Here is a 20,622-nt window from a genome sequence, read left to right as displayed (position 1 = left end):
TAGCTGACTCCACACTCCTCTTCTGTACCCCCCTCCCACTTTAGTATTTTGTAAAATATATTTGGCTTTTGGGCCACATCTGATGATGCTCAGGGGATGCTCCTGGGTCTGCACTCATAGGAATTACTCCTGGCAGTGCTCGGGGGACCCTATGGAATGCCAGGGATTGACCTCAGGTTGGTCATGTGCGAGACAAATGTCCTACTTGCTATACTATCGCTCCAGTCCCTCCCCTTCCACTAGAAGGTTCTGGATCCTGCAACACCTCCTAATTTCACAATCCCGACAGCCCAGTAGGAGCACAGCAAATTAGACGGGGAATGTAACCTAGAAGCCAACTAAGCTCCACAAACAAAAACAAGAAAACAGAAGGCTCAACCAGCAGCAGACAGCTGAGTAAATTCTTCTTCTTCTTTTTTTTTTTGTTTTTTTTTGCTTTTTGGGTCACACGTGGCAATGCACAGGGGTTACTCCTGGCTTTGCACTCAGGAATCACTCCTGGCAGTGCCCAGGGGACCATATGGGATGCTGGGAATCGAACCCGGGTTGGCTGAGTGCAAGGCAAACGCCCTACCTGCTGTGCTATCGCTCCAGCCACAAGCTGAGGAAATTCTTAGGCAAGGACTTAACAACCTCATAAGGAGATATAACAATTTTCACGTAAAAATTTATTTTTATACTTATATCAATGTTAGTATTGGAGCTTTGTTATCGAATGAATTTCACCTCTAGATTTGTATCAATAGCCTGTGGCTTTTGTCTGCATTAAAACAAACAAAAATAAATAAAGAACTTGGGGCTGGAGTGATAGCATAGTGGGGAGGGCGTTTGCCTTGCACGTGGCCAACCCGGGTTCGAATCCCAGCATCCCATATGGTCCCCTGAGCACCGCCAGGAGTAATTCCTGAGTGCATGAGCCAGGAATGACCCCTGTGCATCGCAGGGTGTGACCCAAAAAGAAAAAAAAAACAAAAAATAAAGAACTCTTGTGTTTCCAGTGGGTCTTATGAATAACCAGGAGTGATCTCTTGATTCTGAGATCAGCTGATAGAACCTTCAATGTCCCCTGCCTACTTACAGTCACATATCCCAGAACTGGACATCGGGAAGTCACAGGAAAAACATTCTGACCTGGTTAGGTGTTTTTTTTTTAATTTTTTTTGTTTGTTTTTTTGCTTTTGGGGTCACACCTGGCAATTCTCAGAGCTTACTCCTGGCTCTGCACTCAGGAATTACTGCTGGCGATGTTCAAGTGAGAACATGTAGGATGCCAAGGAACGAACCCGGGTCGGTCTCATGCAAGGCAAATGCCCTACCCACTGTTTTATCTCTCCGGCCCCTCTGATCTGGTTAGGGAGAAGGTACAGCTGGGAGAACTGGCTGAGAAAGCAGCCACATGAGTGAAGGTTCACTGCTAGTCGTTACCTCCAGTAAATCACTTCACTTTCTTTTTTTTTGTGTGTCACACCTGGCGATGCACAGGGGTCACTCCTGGCTCATGCACTCAGGAATCACTCCTGGCGGTGCTCAGGGGACCAAATGGGATGCTGGGAATCGAAACCGGGTCGACCGTGTGCAAGGCAAACGCCCTCCCCGCTGTGCTATAGCTCCAGCCACCATCACTTCACTTTCTGAAGCCAAATCTCCTCATTCGAAAAATAATGATGTACAGGGGTGGAGCAAGAGTACAGCAGGTAGGGTGTTTGCACTGCATGTGGCCAACCCAGGTTCGATCCCCAGCGTCCCATATGGTCCTCTAAGCATTCCTCTAAGCATCGCCAGCAGTAATTTTCTGAGTAATCAATCCCTGAGCCAGGAGTAATTCCTGAGTGCCGCTGAATATGACCCAACTCTCTGCCCCAAGTAAGGGAGGAAATGATATATTCGGGTACATCAGTGATGGAGAGGAGCGATGTACTCCATAGCCAAATCGCAGAGTCAACACCACTACAAGTGGGAGATCCAAACCACAACAACCAAACTTAAAAATGTGCCTGTAGAGGAAGCTGACTTGTGTGTGTGGGTGTGTGGGTGTGGGGGGAGGGAGAGGAGGGAACCGGGAATGTTGGGGGAGGGAAGGTGACACTGGTGGTGGGATTGGTGCCAAAACACTGTATGTCCAAAACTCTACTATAAATAGCCTTGTTAATCATGGTGTCTTTTGATTTTTGGTTTTTGGGTCACACCCGGCGATAATTCTGCACTCAGGAATTACCCCTGGCGGTGCTCAGGGGACCATATGGGATGCTGGGAATCGAGCCCGGGTCGGCCAAGTGCAAGGCAAACTCCTTACCCGCTATCTTATTGCTCCAGCCCCAATCATGGTGTCTTGATAATAAAAGAAAATTCTTTTTTTAAAAAAAAATATGTGTTTACTAATTTTTTTTATTGAGTCACGGTGAGAACAGTTACAGGGCTTTCAGGGTAAAGTCTCAGTCGTACAATGATCAAACACCCATCCCTTCACCAGTGCACATGTTCCACCACCAAGAACCCCAGCATACCCCCCTCCCACTCCTCCTCTGCCTGTAGTGGCAGATGATTTTCACTTCACTCTCTCCTTACTTTGATTACATTCAATTTTCGACAGAAAACTCACTATCATTATTTGGAGTTTTTAAAAAAGAAAATTATTATTATTATTATTATTTTTTTTTGCTTTTTGGGTCACACCTGGCGATGCACAGGGGTCACTCCTGGCTCATGCACTCAGGAATTACCCCTGGCCGTGCTCAGGGGACCATATGGGATGCTGGGATTTGAACCCGGGTCGGCCGCATGCAAGGCAAACGCCCTACCCGCTGTGCTATCTCTCCAGCCCCAAGAAAATTATTTTTAAGTAGTGATACATCGAAGCCTGAGGCTAGTTTAGTGCCAAAAGTGCCCGTCTTGCAAGCCTGAGGCTGGTGGAGCCTCAAGTTCGTGCCCTCCTTGTCCCTACAACCAAAGTGCATGACCCTTTGTGAACAGAACAGCTAAAAAAAAAAAATAATGAAACGTGTGAATTCTGCAAGCAAGCGCTGACCCCAGCAAGCACTGCAACCAAAATGTGCAAATGCACCACAGCTAGGAGCCACCCCTGGTGAGTTCGTGTGCAAAGGCCACAATCAAATTTGCAACCCCTGGCAAGGATCACAGCAGTGATGGGTGTGGCTCCCAGCCGGCTCCTCAAAGGCAAGGGAGGGGGAATAACGTCTTCCAAAAATAGCAACACAGTGAATTTTGTGTGCATCACATGGAACCCCCAGTACCTCTGCAGCAATCCCAAACAGAGGTGAAAGTAAAACCCAAGCACCACAAGTGTAGCCCCTAAATTAAAAAACCAAACGTGGGGGCCAGAGTGATAGAACAGTGGGCAGAGTGTTTGCCTTGCACCTGGCCATCCTGGGTTCGATCCCCGGCATCCCATACGGTACCTTGAGCACTGCCAAGATTTAATTTCTGGGTGCAAAGCCAGGAGTAACCTCTGAGCAATGCTGGGTGTGATCCCCCCAAAAAAACAAAAACAAAAATATTTTTAAGTCAAAATAGCAATGTAGGGGCTGGAGTGATAGCACAGCGGGTAGGGCGTTTGCCTTGCACACGGCCGACCTGGGTTCGATTCCCAGCATCCCATATTGTCCCCCGAGCACCGCCAGGAGTAATTCCTGAGTGCAGAGCCAGGAAAAACCCCTGTGCATCGCTGGGTGTGACCCATAAAGCAAAAATAAATAAATAAAATAAATAGCAATGTAACTGTACAGTGGGCATACTACCCAGCAATGAAAAGGAAGACACACAGCAACGGGAATGAATCTCAAAACTATTAGAAGCAGGAAGGACACTTGCCTTGCATGTGGCTGACCCAGGTTTAATCCCCAGCGCCATAAATCGTCCCCTTAGCCATGAGAGGGACAATGGCTGAACTCAGCAAGGAACAACCCCTGAGCATCACGAGGTGTGACCCCAAAACTCAACCCCGTTGTACACCCTTGTCCAGACACTGGGGATGCAAGCAGGACCGTGTTCCTGTCCCCACGATGTGCTGTCTAAAGGGAGAGGTGGATGAGGACACAACCCCACATAGTGAGGCAAGGGCTCACGGTCACACATGGTGGTACTGGGAGTATAGGGCCAGGAAGGGTGGAGATGAGATTTCCCCAAGGTTTTGAAGTACATGTAGGAATTTGCCAAGGGAAGAAAGAAGAGCATCCATTATCTACTGAAGGATAACCAATTACTGCTTGATCACAAATTTAGCTGCTTCTCTTCCTCCTCCTCCTCCTCCTCCTCCTCCTCCTCTTCTTTCTCCTTCTCCTTCCTCTTCCTCCTCCTCCTCATTATTATTATTATTTTTTGCTTTTTGGGTCACACCCAGCGATGCACAGGGGTTACTCCTGGCTCTGCACTCAGGAATCACCCCTGGCGGTGCTCAGGGGACCATATGGGATGCTGGGAATCGAACCTGGGTCGGCCACGTGCAAGGCAAACACCCTACCCACTAAACTATTGCTCCAGCCCAAATCTAGCATCTTAAAACAATCATTTTGTTGTGTCCACAGACTCCAAAGACCGAGAATTCAGATAGGGGAGAGGGGGAAACACCCTTAGCCCTGCCTCTCCACGTCGGGCGGCCTCTGCTGGGAAACGCGAGGCTGGGGAAACTTACGTGAGGGTGAGTTGCAGCTTCTCATGTGGCCGGCACTGGATGGGATGACCCCAAGACGAGGACGCCGCCTCGGCCAGCCGTGCTTCCTCCCGTGACGGCGGCCCCACCCGGGGCGGCCTGGCCTCGCAGGGCTCGAACAGGGAGAGTTCCGCAGGGCCCGGGGCGTAGCTCCACGGGCTGAGCTCATGTTTTGCTTATTGGAGGCCCAGACTCAGTCCCCAGCACCAAGGGGTACCCCAAGCACCTCTCAGAGCAACTGCCAAGAACAGAGGCAGGAGTAGCCCCTAAGCACAGCCTCTGTGGTCCACTCACAAAACCAAAGGCAAAATAAGAATACCAGGGGACCGGAGCGATAGGACAGCGGGTAGGGCGTTTGCTTTGCACGCAGCCGACCCGGGTTCGATTCCCAGCATCCCATACGGTCCCCTGAGCACTGCCAGGGGTAATTCCTGAGTGCAGAGAATGGAATAAGCACAGAGCACTGCAAGGAGTGATTCCTGAGTGCAGAGACAGGAGTAAGCTTTGAGCATCGCTGGTATGACCCAAAAAGCCAAAAAAAAAAAAAACCCAAAAAACAAACAAACAAACAGATAGCTGGGAGCCACTGAGGGTCCTACGTGGGGAAATACATGGCAGAAGGGCTGGGGTGGGAGGGGCAGGATGAGGCAATAAGAGCCCGTGTGCATGCAGGGGCGGTGCAGCTCTTGGGAAGGGCTTATCCTGGGGATGATCATGATTTGGAAGAATATTCAGTCCCTTGCAAAAAGAAAAAAGAAAAGTTGACAACATGTAAGTTTAGTTTAAAGCAAATATAATTCAAACCCATATAAAAATGTGACCCAGTTTTTGCCATGGACAATGTGCTCGCCTGCTGTGTGCCTGCCTCGCCCCTGCTCCTGGCTGGGATTCTTCCCTCCTCGCTCCCCGGGCAGGGCCCACCCCGGCCACTCGGCCCTCTGAGGCCCCGCGGCCAGCTGCTGGGGGACACCACGGGATACCAGAGGGCAGAAGCCAGAGGCCAGGGGGTCGCGTCTGCCAGACCCCCCAGCCGCTGGAGACGCCAGCAGTAGCTCCCCCACCCCCACCCCAGTCCCTGTTCAAAGCCTCCGCTCCCGACGGCCCCTGGGTCCAGGCCCACTGGCCCTCGCCACACCCCCCCCCAGCAGATGAATAGAGCCATTCAGAGAGCAGAGCCTGGCTGGAAGCCCCCCCAAGCCGGGCACAGCAGTGATCCAGGTGGATAGGTTGAGAGGTTGGTCCTTGATTTCAGCGTTTCACTGTTTTCTAAATGGCCTACAGAGCATCCATATAATTTTGATCATTAACCATTTAAAAGCTTGCCAACCGGTGGGATGTGATACGGGTCAGGTGCAGAGAGGGCGGATGCGGTCACGGGGCAAATGCGGTCCCCAAACCCGCCTTGACGATGTTCCTTCTAAATGGGGGCTGCTTGGGGCTGGAGTGATAGCACAGCGGGTAGGGCGTTTGCCTTGCACACGGCCGACCTGGGTTCGATTCCCAGCATCCCATATGGTCCCCTGAGCACCGCCAGGAGTGATTCCTGAGTGCAGAGCCAGGAGCAAGCCCTGTGCATCCCCAGGTGTGACCCAAAAAGCAAAAAAAAAAAAAAGAAAAATCATCTTGGGGGCTGGAGCAATAGCACCGCGGGTAGGGTGTTTGCCCTGCATGCAGCCTACCCGGGTTCGATTCCCAGCATCCCATAAGGTCCCCTGTGCACCGCCAGGGATAATTCCTGAGTAAAGAGCCAGAAATAACCCCTAAGCATTGCCGGTGTGACCCAAAAAGCAAAAAAAATTTTTTTAAAAATGAGGGCTGCTTCTGCTGGTATTTGGCGTGCGCTGATTCTGTGGAACCAGGTGGCAAGGACGGACACGACCGTCCACCTCGCCACCCCCTCGCATCCTCTGTCTTGTGCCATTTGCTCTGCGGGAACCAGCTGCCATGCCATGATGACTCCTGGGCAGGTTTCTGGGGTGGCCCGAGCAGGCAGGACCTTCTCTCCAATGACCATGTGAGTAAGGCACAGTGGAAGGTCGTTCTCGGGTCAGACCTAACGTGGGGATCCTTGGCCAGGCCAGAGGGTTCGGTGTAGTTGACCCTGGGCCGGGCAGGGAAAGAGGGCGTGGGGGGAGGGGCCGATGGGCATGTAGGACCAGAGGCTCCTTCCTGATACCAGCGAGAAGAGAAGAGGGTGTTTCCCTGGGGGGTGTGGAGCTCCGAGGGCCTGGGAAAGTCTACAAAGGAGCCAGGTCTGGAATCACCTCAGGGGTGAGGTGAGAGAGGGAGCGTTCTTTGTTCATTTTTGTCTGGGGCCACACCCAGTGGCGCTCAGGGCTTTCTCCTGACTCTGATGAGCTCCAGCATCACCCCTGGTGGGGCTTGGAGGACCATATGGGATGCCAAGGGTTGAATGGGTCGGCCGCGTGCAAGGCTAGTTAGTGCCCTCCCCACTGGACCAGCCCCAAGAGGAATTTTGTTTTTTCTCTCTCTCCCTTTTTTTTTTTTTTTTTGCTTTTTGGGTCACCCCCTGCGATGCACAGGAGTTACTCCTGGCTCATGCACTCAGGAATTACTCCTGGCTCAGGGGACCATATGGGATGCTGGGAATCGAACCCAGGTCGGTCACATGCAAGGCAAATGCCCTACCCGCTGTGCTATTGCTCCAGCCCCTCCCCCGCACCGCCCCAAGAGGAAACTTTAGGAGAGGAAAAGCCACCAAAGAAGAGGGTCTGGAGAAAAGGAGAGGGTTACTGAGGGGCGGGGGAGTGGGTCAAGGGGATGGGATCAGAGGGTTCGCCTGAGAGAGGGAGGAAGGAGAAAGGACAGAGGGTCAGACTTCCAGGCCAGGAAGCAGGGGCCACCTTCCTGTCCGGCTCAGGCTCTCGGTCTCTCTGGTGGGGGGCGGGGGTGGGGAGGGGTCCCAGCCGCTCCCTCCTAAGGGTCAACGCAGCCCAGCTGGCACGAGGTGAGGTTCCGGGGGGCCTCCAACAACGCCTCCTACGCACACACCCAGAGACCACGCGGTGCGGGGAACCTCCGGTCCTGGCTCCTGCTTTCCTCCTCTTTCCGGTGGGTCAACACACCCGGCAGTGCTCAGGGCCCTTGCTCCTGCCTCTGTGCTCAGGAGCACTCCAGGCGGGGCTTGGGGGACCCGATGAGGTGCCCGAGACGGAGCCCGGGTGGGTTGTGAGCAGGCAAGCACTCCGCCCTGGTCCCAGCTCTTGGGGTCTGCCGTGCCCCAAATCTGGTTTGGTTTTTCCCTGCAGAGAAAGACGCCTGCACCCAGACCCAGCCACCGCTGGCACGGACCCCCACAGACCCCACCCCGGCCGCCCGAGAGGCTTCGGCGGGAGGGAAAGGCCCCTTAAAACACCCTACTCGGAGTCCGTGTGGGACCCTCTGCGTGTCCCCGGCTTCTCGAAGCCCAATTTAATCCGAGCTTATTAACACATAACATTTTAATTTGCCTTTTCAATATGCTCTGCACTGTATAAGCGGAACAAATTTAATAACATCAGAAGTAAGGATTTCATATGTTAATTACAATGTTTCCATTTCTTGGAGAAGCTCCATCCAGTTGAGGGAACCCCTGTGGAAAACAGACCCCTGGAAAATGAGGCCGTCTCTGGCCTCCCCGCCACCCCCTCCCCACCCATCCCGCCCCGCCCCCCAATCGCTGCATTGGAAGCAATTAAAAAGGAAAAATGGGCTGCTCGGGCCTGAAAAACGAGCTGAAATCTTATGTTTTCTCAACCCAGCGTCTGTGCTTCCCTCCGGCAGCGAGGCTGGGACAAGGGTCCCAGTGTGAGAGGCCTGGTGGGGCGGTGGTCTCGGAGAACACCAGGGGAGAGAGGGGCATGGCAGCCAGTACGAGACGGTTATGGCTGGGGCCCACTGCCGGGGGGGGGGCCTCAGTCCTGGGGGGTGCCAGGGAGCCCGCGGAACGGGGATCACTTCCAGAGTGAGCCCACCCCAGGCCCGTGGGGCTTGGCGTGTCCATGGGCCAGCTCTGTCTAGCAAGGGGGTCAGGACTTGGCACGGGCTGAGAGCACTGGCACTGCTGGTCGCTGTGTGAGCGGCAAAATGGGCCCCGAGTGCCAGGGAGAGCAAAGGCCCGGGGGCCGGGGTGGCTGGAGGCCCGGCTGCTGCACGCTGGAGGGGTAATGGGGATGGGGACACGGGCGGGACCCCAAGTCCCTCCCTGCACAAACGGGAGAGTGGGGGTCCTGGATTGTGCTCATTGACCGTGGTTGAAGGAGTCTGTGCCCCAGAGCCTGAATAACCAGCAGTGGGGTGCCCGGTTTTGTCCTGCAAAGGTGGCACTGGGGGGCACGAGAGGCCCCGGGGGCAGCCAGGGTCACTTCAGGAGGCTGCTGACACGCTCTGATTCTCTGCGCTCTGTATCACTTTTTTTTTTTCTTTTTGGGTCACACCTGGCGATGCACAGGGGTTACTCCTGGCTCTGCACTCAGGAATTACTCCTGGCGGTGCTCAGGGGACCATACGGGATGTTGGGAATAGAATCCGGGTCGGCCACGTGCAAGGCAAACGCCCTACCCGCTGTGCTATCACTCCAGCCTCCTATATCACTTTTGTGGGTGTTGCAGGGCAAAGTTTATTATCTACCCCTCCCCACGCCTTTTCTTTTTTCTTATTTTATTTTATTTTCATAAAGTCATTCACAATCATTCATTACAGCTCATATTCAAACACCACTCCCACCACCGTGCACCTTCCCACGCCCCTAAGAGGAAAGTGTGTGAAGGTTGTTGTATTTCACCCTGGAGCCATTTAAGCCCTTATGTAAGAGATGACACACATGTGTGCCAAACCCAAACAAAAGTGTGCTGCTTCTGGTACACCAGTGGGCTAGAGTATAAGAGGTCACACAGCTGCATTTGTGGCTATGCACTCCACGACGTTCTGTGGCGCTCTATTCCGGGAGCTTTATTTCAGTCTCTGGGTCTTGGCCAAGATCCAGAGATTCCATGGCCCCCCAGCACCATCTTTGCAGGACAAAACCAAGCACCCCACTGCGGGTATTTAGTTCAAGCCTGGGCCTGGCACCGGGGCAGTTTGTGGGTGTGACTGCCAAGCTACTGGAAAACTGGGGAGCTGGGGGGAGGAGGCCCAGTCCTGCTCCGAGTGAGCTTGGAGAGCTCAGTCACGGGTCCCGAGTGTCTGGGTGTTTCTGCAGGTTCCCTCGTAGGTGAGGCTTGTCGGAGCCTGTGGAGAGCGGCCTTGAGCGTGGCTCTGAGCTTGGGTTCTGGGGGTTTTCGGCTGCCAGGGTTCTGCTGGGGCGGGGAGGGAAACTCAACCTGCCTCCCTCCGAGATCCCCCCAGGGAAGACAGCCTGGCGCAGGGACAGGACATCTCCCCTCCTCCTTTTCTTAAATTAAAAATAAGTGCTTTTTCTTTCTTTGTTGTTGCAAGGTTGAAGGTTGCCCACTCGGTCCTGGTGCCCGCCTTCTCTCGGTGTCACCAGCAGCGCTGCCAAGGCTGCTCTGGGGACACGGGGCACTGCCAGGCTCGGAGGAAGGTGGGCACTCCCGCATTGAGCCACACCCTCGGACCTACTGCCCACTGAGGGTTCTCATGGATACTGTTGATCAGGACGTCATCAAACATGAAAAGTGGGGCTAGAGCGATAGCACAGCGGGTAGGGCGTTTGCCTTGCACACAGCCGACCTGGGTTCAATTCCCAGCATCCCATATAGTCCCCCGAGCACTGCCAGGAGTGATTCCTGAGTGCATGAGCCAGGAGTAACCTCTGTGCATCGCCAGGTGTGACCGAAAAAGCAAATAAATAAATAAATAAATAAATAAATAAATAAAACCCAAAAAACGAAATAAAAAGTGAGCCCGGGGCCCGGGGCAAGCCCAGCCAGACATCTGAGCATATGGACTGCATCAGGGGGGCCCGGGTCAACGCCCTGGCACCGCACGCTTCCTGGAGCACCACCAAGTGTGGCCCCCAAGGGGGAGCAGGCCCAGGAGCCCACAGGTCACTGCAGAGCCAAAGGTGCTCTATAGGCACAACGGGGTGCTGGTCTGCCAGACAGCAGCGGAACCCCAAGACTCTCCGCGGCAGACACCCCTGGCCCATCATGAAGGGAGTCCAGAGCACTGGGTCATGGAGAGGAGCTCCTAGAGCAGCCCAGTCCTCAGGCTAGAAAGTAGACGGGGGGGGGGGGTTGGGGGAGGAAGCTGGAGCGATAGCACAGTGGGTAGGGCGTTTGCCTTGCACACGGCTGACCCAGGTTCAATTCCCAGCATCCCATATGGTCCCCCGAGCACTGGCAAGAGTAATTCCTGAGTGCATGAGCCAGGAGTAACCCCTGAGCATCGCCAGGTGTGACCCAAAAGGAAAAGAAAAAAGAAAGTGAAGTAGACAGGGTGGGGGTTGGATCACGTATTTGCCCGGCATGTGGCAGACCTGGGTTCGGTCCCTGGCAACCCATCTGGTCCACCAAGCACTGCTTGGGGTGATCCCTGAGCACAGAGCCAGGAGTCAGCCCTGAGCACTGCAGAGTGTGACTCAAAACCAAACAAACAAAAAGAAAGAAGACTGGTGGTCACACCCCGCAGGGAGTCCGGCAGGCCCAGCGGGCTGGCCTCGCTCCGCAGGCCCGTCCTTCTTCCTGAGGGGTCTCCTTGCCTGCCACCTGCCGCCCCAGACGGCTCCCCTCAGCACCCCAGAGCCGTATCCTCTCCACGTGCAGCCGGTCACCGCTGTCCTCTGCCCACTCTCTCCTGGCCTCTCTGACCATCCCGACAGTCCCCTGCACCCCCTGTCCTGCAGGGGCCCCCGCCTCTGACCCCCTCTGACTGCCCTTTGACCCTCTGGCTGTGGTATGTGTGTCCTGTCCCTGGGGTGCCGTCTCAGGCCTGTGAGCTCCCTACAGGGGTCTGGTCACGGCTCAGTGGACAGGGCCCCCCCTGAGCACGGCCACCCTGCACCCTGCCGATCTCCCATTGAGTCACCTTCCGCTCAGTCGCCCATTTCCTGTCACCAGAGCCCTGGTGACACCTTGGGAAAGCAGGAGGGTTTCATATTTGTTCCTGTTTTTTTGTTTTCCTCCCGTGGAGCTCAGGGCTCCCGGAGGACTCTCGGAGGCCCGAGGTGGTGCTGGGCCGGACCCAAGCAAGGCAAGTGCCTTCCCCTCTAGACCAGCTCTCGGGGCTCTGACTTCATTTACTGTTTGGGTCTGTGGCCACGCCTGGCGGTGCCGGGGATCGAACCCCGGCCTCGGTCTGCCATGCATGCACTCAACCCCGAGGCCAGCTCCCCCAGGCCTGGACCCTGCCCTCTGTCGGCCGCCTGTTCCTAGGACTCCTGGACGTCCCTCTCTCCTCGACCCTGGCCACCAACCTGGCTCTGGTCTGCACGGAGGTGACGCTCGAGCTCCCACGTGGAGAGTAGGGGATGGACCTCAGGTGGGGCGACCCGGCATGGTGGGGGGCAGGCGGGCAAGCAAGACCGTGGGAGCACAGGGGGCACAGCCACGACGGACGCAGCCCCGGAGGCGCCCGGGCAGGCTGCTGGCAGAGGCCTCTGCCGCTCTGCGGATCACGTTCCACCCGGCCGCTGGCTGCCCCGAGGGTGGGGGCCACCCTCCCGATGTTCGGGGAATAGGGCTGCAGTCACAGAGTGGGGGACCTGGCAACCAGGCCCCGGGGACCCCGGGGGCCTCTGCTCGGCAACCCGGGCGGCCGGGAAGGGAGCGGTCTCCGAGGGAAAGGCCTGGAAAGAGAGGCTGCGGGGTCAGGGCCCTGCTGGGAGGGGGCCCGGAGGGGCCCGGGGCTCGGCGGCTCCAATCACCCAGAGCCCCGTCCCCAGGGCCCCGCACCCATGGGAGCTGCAACCCGAGAAGCAGCCGAGGGCATCCCCGGGGGAGCTCTCAGACCACTGGAAAGTTGCTCGGAAAAGTTTCCCAGGGCTCCGCCCCCCAGGGGTGCGAGCGGGGCGAGGCCCCAGGAGACGGAGCCTGGCTGGGCTCACTCTTTCCAAGGTGGGTCCCCGGGGCCCCAGAGAGCTCCGGCCTCCGCGGGGACCCGCCCGCGTCTACCCTGCCCTGGAGGTGTTTTCTTGGCTGCAGGAGGGGCTGGGAGGGCTTTGCTGAGGGACCACCAGCTCTCCCAGCATCTGAAATGCACCTTCCCGGGCCCCCGTCGGTCGGTCTGTCTGTCCGTCGTCGGCAGCTGGGGGAGCAGCTCCAGAAGCAGGGATGGGTGGGGAGGGGGGCAGATAGATGCTCAGGGCTCGGCCTGCTCCTCTTGCCTCCTGAGCTAACCCGGGCAGGAAGCCGAGGCCCAGGGTTGGGCTTCAGGGTCTTCTCTGGACCTTCCAAGGCCGACCTGCTCCTTTGCAGGTCTGAGCGCAGGGGCTTGTCATTACCGGGGAGGAGGGGGCGTGTGGACCCCCTCACAGACCTGAGCTGACTGGCACTGCCCTCACAGCCCCACAGCTCCTGCAAACCAGCACCCCCCCACCTCCATGTGTGGGTATGCAGACACCCCTCACCCATCCCCATCCCCGGGAGAGGCCTGGAGGCTGGGGCCGCCACCACGAGCTCCAGCCTCCCTCCTTCTGTTCCACTTCGAAGGGGAAGGCACATAACCTGTCCACAAACAGAAGGGACGGCAGCAATTCTTTTAAAAAACAAAAAACTTTAAGTATTTATTTATTTTGTTTTTTGGGTCACACCTGGCGATGCACAGGGGTCACTCCTGGCTCTGCACTCAGGAATCAGTGCTCGGGGGACCATATGGGATGCTGGGGATCGGGCCTGGGTCAGCCGCATGCAAGGCAAATGCCCTCCCCGCTGTGCTATCGCTCCAGCCCCGGGACGGCGACATTCTGCTGGAGTTCGTACCCACCAGAGGGGAAAAAAAGCATGGAGCGTGCCCCCACCCCTTACCTCTGCAGGGCCCCCACGTGAGAAGTGCTAAGAACCAGTGGGATGGGGGCTCGGGGCTCCAGGTGGGACCAGGGAGGAACGGCCGTCGAGCAGAGGGAGGGGGGCTCAGAGAGGGCTTCAGTAGATGAGGACAGTGGGAAGGCACCCCTACGACGAGACAGGAAGAGACCCTTGGCCCAGCCACCCCTGGGAGCAAAGACCCATTTGGGTGCCCCCTTTGGAATGACACTACTGCCTACAATAACATCTGCGGGCCCCGCCCCACGCAGCATGTCCTGTGCGGCTCAGGACGGGTTCCTGGTTCCTGGCTCCACGCTCAGGGGCCACTGTTGGGGCGGGGGGCTGCTGGGGGGGTCTCTGTGGTGCTGAGGAGCCTGCAAGGCAAGCACCTTGCCTGCTGAACGATCTCTCTGACCGCAAAGGTGCTGGGCTTTTCTTTGGGAGTGGGGGTGGGGGGTGGGGAGTAATTTGGGCCCTACCTGGCAATGGTCAGGGGTGACTCCTGGCTCTGCACTCAGGAATGATTCCTGGCGGGGCTCGGGGAACCGTGCAGGATGGGCAGATGCTGAGGACTGAGCCAGGGTCAGCCACGAGAAGGCAAGTGCCTGAGTCACTACTGCTCCAGCCCCAAGGTGTGGTGTTTTTCAAATTCATTTAGAGGGCTTTATGGGTTTGTTTTGGGGGAGGGGGCGGGGAGGGGAGCACATACCTGGCAGTGCTCAGGGGCTCCTTCTGACTCCGAGTTCAGGGTCACTCCCGGCAGTTCTGAGGGGACCCTACGCAGTGCAGGGACTTGAACCAAAATTGAGGTAATGGGGCTGGAATGATAGTAGGTAGGGCATTTGCCTCGCATGCAGACAACCCGGGTTCGATCCCCAGCATCCCATAGGGTCCCCTGAGCAGCGCCAGGAGTAATTCCTGAGTGCAAGAGCCAGGAGTAACCCCTGTGCATCGCCCAAGGTGTGACCCAAAAATCCAAAAATAAATTAATTAAAAATTTAAAAAAACAACAACAAAACAAAATTAAGGTAGTTACAGTTGCATGGCAGCATAGCTGGCCTTAACCTTTGTATAGTGTCTCTCCGGCCCCAGTGCTCATTGAAACAGCTGTAGGAGGCAGTGTGTGGGCCCAGGGAGACAGCTCACAGAGAGAGCGTGCTTTGATCCCCGACTCCCCTCCCCCACACCAAGTCCCAGCAGAAGCACCCCAGAGCACGGAGCTGAGAGCAGCCTCAGAACAAGGCTGTGGCCCCCAAACCCAAAATAATAGCAGCAGTAACAACTATGTACTCTGCAACCCTTCCCCACATCTACTCCTAACACAAAATCCCAACTTAGGAAGAAAGATAAGGCACGGAGCAAGAGTGCAGAGGGTAGAGCACTAGCCTGGCATGAGGCTGACCTGGGTTCAATCCCCCAGCCCCTGGCATCCCAAGCACAGGCAGAAGTAATGCCTCAGTGCAAAGCCAGGAGTAACCCCTGAGCACTGCCAGATGTGCCCTCCCAAAACAAAATAAATACATTTTTTTTAAAAAAAAAGAAGAGAAATAAGGGGCCGGAGCAATAGCACAGAGGGTAGAGCTTTTGCCTTGCACGAGGCCTACCTGGGTTCGTTGGGTTCGTTCCCCGGCATCCCATAGGGTCCCTCGAGCACCGCCAGAAGAAACTCCTGAGTGCAGAGCCAGGAGTAACCCCTGAGCATCACCGGGTGTGACCCAAAAAGAAAAACAAGAAGAGAAATAAAAGGGACCAAAAGACAGTCCAGTGGGCAGGGTGCTTACCTGGACTGCGCTTGAATGGGGTTCAATCTCCAGCACCCCGATGGTCCCTGAGCACTGTTGGGAGTGAGCTCCGAGTGCAGAGCTAGGAACTGAACTCTAAGCACCCACTGGGTGTAGCCCCAAAACAAACACACACAAAAATAGAGAAAAAGAGAAATAAAGGAAAACGTAGGGGATACATGTGTTGTTGTTTTGGTTTTTTTTTTAATGGCAAGGTCAGAGGTGCAGAAGGCACGTGTTCCCGCGGGAACAGCAGGGCTGAATTCCTCCAGGGAGCACCAGAAATCACCTGAACTGCAATCTCGATGGGCAGAACTGCGCGGCCTCACAAACAGGACACCAACAGGGCTTCAAGCTGGACAGGACATGACCAAGAGGACGTGGCCGGTTCCTGGCAGAGCTGGCCCTGAAGTACACAGCTCAACAGCCGGAGCCTCGGTTAGCAGACACGCCTGAGATTATTATTATTATTATTATTATTATTATCATCATCATCATCATCATTATATATTTTTTCTTTAGCTTTTTGGGCCACACCCGGCGATGCTCAGGGGTCACTTCTGGCTCATGCACTCAGGAATCACTCCTGGCGGTGCTCAGGGGACCCTCTGGGATGCTGGAGATCGAACCCAGGTCGGCCGTGTGCAAGGCCAACACCCTCTCCTCTGTGCTATCGCTCCGGCCCCACAAGCCCGAGATTAGAGCCAGGATGCACACGGGTTCCTCTGCTGGGCGTGGAGGGTGGACACAGGAGACATAAGTTACAGGTACACGAGCAAGAAAGACATTGATTGGTAGGGGCTAGAATGACAGTGGAGCGGGGAGGGCGTTTGCTTTGCACGCAGGCGACCCGGGTTCGATCCCCAGCATGGCATAGGGTCCCCTGAGCACCACCAGGAGTGATCCCTGAGCACAGAGCCAGGAGTAGCCCCTGAGTATAGTCCCCCCAAAACAAGCAACAAGAAAAAAAGAGCATGTATGATAAAAGCCTGAGAAGGTGTCAACCAGAATATAATCAGAACAAACGGTCTGGTTTTCTTTGGGGGTGCTGGGTGGGGGGTGTGTGCACATCGGCTGTGTTCAGGGCTTGCTCCTGGCTGAGCTCAGAGCTCACTCCGGGTGGGGACAGAACCTGGGTCCGCCGTGTGCAAGGCGAGCACTGTTCCCCGGCTCCGCATCATCGGGTTTCTGTTTGTAAAAGCTCCCTCTAGCTGCGGAGTGGGGCCAGCGCGGCAGGACGCCAGGTGCAGGCGACGGAGGCGTCTGGGGCACCCTATGGGCAGATGGCTGCAGGGTGTGGACTGAGGGACCAGGGCGTCGCGGCAGCGCCCCCTGCTGGGGGTCCTGCTCACCACCAGGGCGAACAGAAATGGGAGGGAGGGAGGGGAGCCGAATCCCCTCCAGCCCGGGCTAGGCAGGGCACAAAGAAACAGCCTGGCCTCTGTTCTCTGAGCTTCCTCCCACGGTTAGGCCCTCGGGCTCCCCAGGCTGCGCCCCCAAGGTCCCTCCACTCGCCAGTTCCTGGTGCCTCTGCTTCCTATCCAACCAGGATTCGGCAGGGGCCCGGGGGTGGGGGTGGGGGTGTCTCCCTGCTTCCTCCAGGCTCCCAGCCGGGCCAGCATCCCTGCCGCGCTCAAGTCACCTTCCTCCCTGGCAAGTTCTCCTGAAGCCACAGGCCCGGCCGTCCCCGTGGAGATGCCCCAGGCCCTGTCTGCTCACAGCCCTGCCTCTCTGAAGGGCACCCCAGAGAGGGCACCCCGAGAGCATGCCAGCTGCTCCACAGCTGCCTGGGCTATGGGCGTGGGGGTCTACTGCTCCCACTTTGCCGCTGGACAGGTAGAGGCCTGGATCACCCAATGGCCAGTCCTAGGCACTGTCCTGGCCTCCCACAAGCCCTAACTTCCTTCCCAAACAACTCCTCACCCAGCATGCTAAGTACTCCTTCCACACGCCCGTGACACCAGGGCCCTAGGCCCCGGCTACAGAGAGCTTCACATACTCCCCCCGCCTCCAACACACACACACACACACACACACACACACACACACACACACACACACACACACACACATACACACACCCCTCACCACTGTGTTCCTTGGCTTGGTTATGCATTCTGTTTGGTTGGGTTTGGGTCTGGGGGCCGTACCCGGCGATGCTCTGGGCTTACTCCTGGCTCTTAGCTCGGGGATCACTCCTAACAGAACTCAGGGAGTCAGAGGCTGTGCTGGGGATGGAACCCAGGTCAACCTTGGGCAGAGCAAGTGCCCTTCCTGCCGTCTCATCTCTCGGGCCCGTGACTCAAGTTATAGCTGTGACTTCCTGTCTGTTGCTGTTCTTTGAGGCGTGTTCCTGAGTGATGGGTGCTGCCCAATGCAAACAAAATATGGGGGGGGGGGGAGATGATACAGGGGTTAATGCCATTGTCTGGCTGCAGCTGATTCTAGTTCAATACCGGGCACTGCAATGCTCCTCCAAGCAAAGGGCCGGGAGTGTGTCGAGCACAGAGCAGGGAGTAAGCCTCAAGTTACACTGGGTGGGGCCCAAAACCCAAGGCAAAAGGAAGCAAAACATAAGCCATGTATGCAACTTTATTTTCCTTCCTTCCTTCCTTCCTTCCTTCCTTCCTTCCTTCCTTCCTTCCTTCCTTCCTTCCTTCCTTCCTTCTTTCCCTTTCCTTCCTTCCTCTTTCTTTCTTTCTTTCTTTCTTTCTTTCTTTCTTTCTTTCTTTCTTTCTTTCTTTCTTTCTTTCTTTCTTTCTTTCTTTCTTTCTTTCATTTTTCCTTCTTTCTTTCTCTCATTCTTTCTCTCTATCTCTTTCTTTTTTTTCTTCCTCCCTTTCTTTCCTTCCTCCCTCCTTCCCTTCCTTCTTTCTCACTTTCTCTCTTTCTTTCCCTTTCCACCCAGCTGTGCTCAGGGGCTACCCCTGACTCTGTGCTCAGGAATCACTCCGGGTGGCTTCAAGGGACCATATGTGGTGCCGGGATGAACCCAGGTCAGCCTTATGCAAGGCAAGCTCCCTGCCTGCTATAAGCTTACATTTTTTTCAACAGTCACAGTAACAAAGTGTAAATATAAACAGAAAATTAATTTTAATATTGCTCATTTTAACCAAGTGTGGCTGAGCGCTGAGCAAGGCAGGGACAGGAGTGCCAACCTCTGCTCCTCACGGCTGAAAGTCCACGTGTGACTTGCACCGACTCCCCCGCACTTAACTCCAGTACTCCCAAAGCATCCCTGAAAAACAGGGTCCCCACCCACCGCTGAGTCTCCGGCTGCTCAAGTCCCTCAGCCCGAGTCCAGCATTGGAGAACTCGGCTACCAATGTCCAAGGTTGCTGTGACCCTGAGTGCTGTCATTTCTACACCCAATCAGGGTCTGAAAATTGTTAACAAGGTAGTTTACCTTCTTTATTTCACAGTGAGTTTTGATCTTAATTTTATTATTATTTTTCTTTTCTTTTTTTGTTGTTGTTTTTTGGATCACATCTGGCAGTGTTCAGGGCTTACTCCTGACTCTGCACTCAGAAATCTCTTTTGGTGGGTTCAGGTGACCATTGGGATCCTGGGGATCAAATCTGGTGGGAGGGCTGACTACAAGGCAAACACCCTACCCACTGCACCATCTCTCCAGCACCCCCCCCCCCTTTTTTTTGCTTTTTGGGTCACACCTGGCGATGCACAGGTGTTACTCCTGGCTCATGCACTCAGGAATTACTCCTGGTGGTGCTCAGGGGACCATATGGGGTGCTGGGAATTGAACCCGGATTGGCCACTTGCAAGGCAAACGCCCTACCCGTGTGCTATCACTCCAGCCCGCTACTTTCAGTTTTTAAGCCATACCCAGTGATGCTCAGGATTTACTCAAGCTCTCTGCTCAGAAATCATCCCTGGCGGGCTTGTGGAATTAAGGGTGCCAGGTCGGTCTTGTGTAAGAGAAGCACCCGCTTGTACTATTGCTTCAGCCCCCGTAACAGTGAGTCTTTAACATCCAGTGTGAACACACAAACCTCGGCTCAGACGAGCCACCTTTCAGGCCCTGACCGCTGTGTGTTGTGTGCAGGTGTGCATGTGTGTGTGTATATGTGCGTGTGCATACATGTGTATGTACTTGTGTAGTGGCTTCAATAAGGGCAAGAGATGGAGTGGCTCAAGTGCCCGCTCTGCAAGCCTGCAGCCATGGGCTCCATTCCCAGTGCCCCACGGGCCCAGGCCATGCTGGCAGCTCTGCAGTTTACACTCCCTGGCACGGTAATATCCACCACCACACCTCAGCCAGGAACACGCAAGCACCACCACGAAAGGCCTCCAGGCCAGCACGCACCACAAGTGAAAAAAGCTGGGCTGGATGGGGCCAGAGAGATAGAACAGTGGAAAGGACATTTGCACTGTCCACAGCCGACTCCAGTTATATTCTCGGCATCCCGTATGGTCCCCGGAGCACCGCCAGGAGTGGATCCTGAGTGCAGAGCCAGGAGTGAGCCCTGGACATCGTCCGGTGTGGGCCCCCAAACATTATCAAGCTGGGCTGGAGAGAGCACAGTGAGCAGGGTATTTGCCTTGCAAAAGGCCAGTGTGGGTTCAACCCTGGCAGCTCATTATGGTCCCCAAGCCTCCAGGAATGATCTCTGTGCACAGGGCCAGGAGTAAGCCCTAGCACTGCTAGGCGGGACTCAAAAACAAACGACCAAACAGACAAGCAAAAGAACCGAGAAAAAGAAGACACTATTATATATATATATATATATATATATATATATATATATATATATATATATATGTATGTTAGACCAGGTCTTAGGACCAGAACGATAATACGGCAGGTAGGGCATGCTTGCCTTGCACGCAGCTGATCAGGGTTCAATCTCCAGCATCCCATACGGTTCCCCGAGTACCACCAGGAATAATTCCTCAGTGCAGAGTCAGGAGCAACCCTTGAGCATCCTGTGACCCAAAAAGCAAAAAAAAAAAAAAAAAAAAAAAAAGAACAGGCCTTAATCTAACCGGACTGACGTGGCACCCAACCCCAACACAACAGCTGTGCAAGCTCTGCGCCCGGAGGGCACCCCAGCCAGCTGTGTGTGAGTGCTGAGCCCCTGCGGTTAGACAACAGAGTGTGTGTGAGGCCCCCAACTGAAGCGGCCTGAAGCTCTCCAGAGCCCAGGTGACACACAGCCCCCATCCTTGCAGCACTGCCAGCAGAGGGCTGGAGCGTCAGGTGACACAGGATCCAATCAAACAACAGCAACGC

The sequence above is a fragment of the Sorex araneus genome, chromosome 8, assembly GCF_027595985.1.
Source record: "Sorex araneus isolate mSorAra2 chromosome 8, mSorAra2.pri, whole genome shotgun sequence".
NCBI classification, from domain to species: Eukaryota; Metazoa; Chordata; class Mammalia; order Eulipotyphla; family Soricidae; genus Sorex; species Sorex araneus.
The sequence above is the reverse complement of the archived record's forward strand: the minus strand, read 5'-3'. Positions refer to the sequence as shown.